The following is a 4,403-nucleotide window of genomic DNA, read 5'->3' as shown; positions in this document are numbered from 1 at the left end:
GGGGAATTTCCATCAGACTTCAAAAAAAGTGTTATAATTATGATACCAAAGAAAGCAGGGGCAGATAAATGTGAAGAATACAGAACAATTAGTTTAAGTAGTCATGCATCAAAAATCTTAACTAGAATTTTATACAGAAGAATTGAGAGGAGAGTGGAAGAAGTGTTAGGAGAAGACCGATTTGGTTTCAGGAAAAGTATAGGGACAAGGGAAGCAATTTTAGGCCTCAGATTAATAGTAGAAGGAAGATTAAAGAAAAACAAACCGACATACTTGGCGTTTATAGACCTAGAAAAGGCTTTCGATAACGTAGACTGGAATAAAATGTTCAGCATTTTAAAAAAATTAGGGTTCAAATACAGAGATAGAAGAACAATTGCTAACATGTACAGGAACCAAACAGCAACAATAACAATTGAAGAACATAAGAAAGAAGCCCTAATAAGAAAGGGAGTCCGACAAAGATGTTCCATATCTCCGTTACTTTTTAATCTTTACATGGAACTAGCAGTTAATGATGTTAAAGAACAATTTAGATTCGGAGTGACAGTACAAGGTGAAAAGATAAAGATTCTACGATTTGCCGATGATATAGTAATTCTAGCCGAGAGTAAAAAGGATTTAGAAGAAACAATGAACGGCATAGATGAAGTCCTAAGCAAGAACTATCGCGTGAAAATAAACAAGAACAAAACAAAAGTAATTAAATGTAGTAGAAATAACAAAGATGGACCGCTGAATGTGAAAATAGGAGGAGAAAAGATTATGGAGGTAGAAGAATTTTGTTATTTGGGAAGTAAAATTACTAAAGATGGACGAAGCAGGAGCGATATAAAATGCCGAATAGCACAAGCTAAACGAGCCTTCAGTAAGAAATATAATTTGTTTACATCAAAAATTAATTTAAATGTCAGGAAAAGATTTTTGAAAGTGTATGTTTGGAGCGTCGCTTTATATGGAAGTGAAACTTGGACGATCGGAGTATCTGAGAAGAAAAGATTAGAAGCTTTTGAAATGCGGTGCTATAGGAGAATGTTAAAAATCAGATGGGTGGATAAAGTGACAAATGAAGAGGTATTGCGGCAAATAGATGAAGAAAGAAGCATTTGGAAAAATATAGTTAAAAGAAGAGACAGACTTATAGGCCACATACTAAGGCATCCTGGAATAGTCGCTTTAATATTGGAAGGACAGGTAGAAGGGAAAAATTGTGTAGGCAGGCCACGTTTGGAGTATGTAAAACAAATTGTTGGGGATGTAGGATGTAGAGGGTATACTGAAATGAAACGACTGGCACTAGATAGGGAATCTTGGTGAGCTGCATCAAACCAGTCAAAAGACTGAAGACAAAAAAAAAAAGCTGTATGAATATTATTTTGTTTTTAATGCCGTAATGACGATATTTTACAATTATTTTTCCGCTTCCGCGGTTACTGTTTACTGTTTACTTTTACATATTTGTATTACCTTCCATGTATTACTATGTATTTTATTTTTCTTCCTCACGATCAATATTTCTAATGGCATTTTCAATATTTATAATAAAATTTTTTGTAGGCAATGATTTGTGTGTGAGTGTGTCTTGCCCGAGATTATTTAATGTTAGTTGTACCGCAAATTTAGCTCGTAACGATAAACTTTTAATTACATATTCAGGAACCGGTAATGTTGGTAAATTTTTGTACCTATTTTTCGTTGTATTAGCGAAGTTAGATTTGCTCTACCTATTTCTTAAGCGGTGGATTTTTTTATTTTTTTTTAATAATTTTTTAACTATACTCGCATTTTTGTTCTTCCCAAATTATAAAACTCTCAAACATCGTATGGGGAAACTATCCTTTAAGGTATTTATCTCTTTATAAATATATATTTAGTTAATATTCTTTTCAATTTGTATTGCATCTTTTATTAGCAAATTTAGAAATTTTTACATAAAATTATATACGACATTTTTCTCCATTATCTTTGTTTTGGAATTCAATATGCTTTTGAATTCATTCTCTTCTATACAATTATTAATTTTTTATCGTGAAGTTACTAGTTTTATCCGACCTTATAATCATGGTTTTAAATTTTAATAACTTCTGTTTCAAATCAATTATAACTTTCATACTGATAGAAGCTCGGTTTATATATAATTTTTTATCCTTCTTGTTTAACAGTTTATTAGTATTATGTTTTTTTATTGTTTCTAATCATCTTCTTCCATATCATCATCATCATCATTAATATAATCCAAATTAATTTCTGTATCTATTATAATTTTTTTTTGTCTTCAGTCATTTGACTGGTTTGATGCAGCTCTCCAAGATTCCCTATCTAGTGCTAGTCGTTTCATTTCAGTATACCCTCTACATCCTACATCCCTAACAATTTGTTTTACATACTCCAAACGTGGCCTGCCTACACAATTTTTCCCTTCTACCTGTCCTTCCAATATTAAAGCGACTATTCCAGGATGCCTTAGTATGTGGCCTATAAGTCTGTCTCTTCTTTTAACTATATTTTTCCAAATGCTTCTTTCTTCATCTATTTGCCGCAATACCTCTTCATTTGTCACTTTATCCACCCGTCTGATTTTTAACATTCTCCTATAGCACCGCATTTCAAAAGCTTCTAATCTTTTCTTCTCAGATACTCCGATCGTGTCCAAGTTTCACTTCCATATAAAGCGACACTCCAAACATACACTTTCAAAAATCTTTTCCTGACATTTAAATTAATTTTTGATGTAAACAAATTATATTTCTTACTGAAGACTCGTTTAGCTTGTGCTATTCGGCATTTTATATCGCTCCTGCTTCGTCCATCTTTAGTAATTTTACTTCCCAAATAACAAAATTCTTCTACTTCCATAATCTTTCCTCCTCCTATTTTCACATTCAGTGGTCCATCTTTGTTATTTCTACTACACTTCATTTCTTTTGTTTTGTTCTTGTTTATTTTCATGCGATAGTTCTTGCGTAGGACTTCATCTATGCCGTTCATTGTTTCTTCTAAATCCTTTTTACTCTCGGCTAGAATTACTATATCATCGGCAAATCGTAGCATCTTTATCTTTTCACCTTGTACTGTTACTCCGAATCTAAATTGTTCTTTAACCTCATTAACTGCTAGTTCCATGTAAAGATTAAAAAGTAACGGAGATAGGGAACATCCTTGTCGGGCTCCCTTTCTTATTAGGGCTTCTTTCTTATGTTCTTCAATTGTTATTGTTGCTGTTTGGTTCCTGTACATGTTAGCAATTGTTCTTCTATCTCTGTATTTGAACCCTAATTTTTTTAAAATGCTGAACATTTTATTCCAGTCTACGTTATCGAAAGCCTTTTCTAGGTCTATAAACGCCAAGTATGTCGGTTTGTTTTTCTTTACTCTTCCTTCTACTATTAATCTGAGGCCTAAAATTGCTTCCCTTGTCCCTATACTTTTCCTGAAACCAAATTGGTCTTCTCCTAACACTTCTTCCACTCTCCTCTCAATTCTTCTGTATAAAATTCTAGTTAAGATTTTTGATGCATGACTAGTTAAACTAATTGTTCTGTATTCTTCACATTTATCTGCCCCTGCTTTCTTTGGTATCATAACTATAACACTTTTGTCGAAGTCTGACGGAAATTCCCCTTTTTCATAAATATTACACACCAGTTTGTATAATCTATCAATCGCTTCCTCACCTGCACTGCGCAGTAATTCTACAGGTATTCCGTCTATTCCAGGAGCCTTTCTGCCATTTAAATCTTTTAATGCTCTCTTAAATTCAGATCTCAGTATTGTTTCTCCCATTTCATCCTTCTCAACTTCTTCTTCTTCCTCTATAACACCATTTTCTAATTCATTTCCTCCGTATAATTCTTCAATATATTCCACCCATCTATCGACTTTACCTTTCGTATTATATATTGGGGTACCATCTTTGTTTAACACATTATTAGATTTTAATTTATGTACCCCAAAATTTTCCTTAACTTTCCTGTATGCTCCGTCTATTTTACCAATGTTCATTTCTCTTTCCACTTTTGAACACTTTTCTTTAATCCACTCTTCTTTCGCCAGTTTGCACTTCCTGTTTATAGCATTTCTTAATTGCCGATAGTTTCTTTTACTTTCTTCATCATTAGCATTCTTATATTTTCTACGTTCATCCATCAGCTGCAATATATCGTCTGAAACCCAAGGTTTTCTACCAGTTCTCTTTATTCCGCCTAAGTTTGCTTCTGCTGATTTAAGAATTTCCTTTTTAACATTCTCCCATTCTTCTTCTACATTTTCTACCTTATCTTTTTTACTCAGACCTCTTGCGATGTCCTCCTCAAAAATCTTCTTTACCTCCTCTTCCTCAAGCTTCTCTAAATTCCACCGATTCATCTGACAACTTTTCTTCAGGTTTTTAAACCCCAATCTAC

The sequence above is a fragment of the Lycorma delicatula genome, chromosome 1 (assembly GCF_047948215.1).
Source record: "Lycorma delicatula isolate Av1 chromosome 1, ASM4794821v1, whole genome shotgun sequence".
NCBI classification, from domain to species: Eukaryota; Metazoa; Arthropoda; class Insecta; order Hemiptera; family Fulgoridae; genus Lycorma; species Lycorma delicatula.
This window is presented reverse-complemented; position numbering follows the sequence as displayed.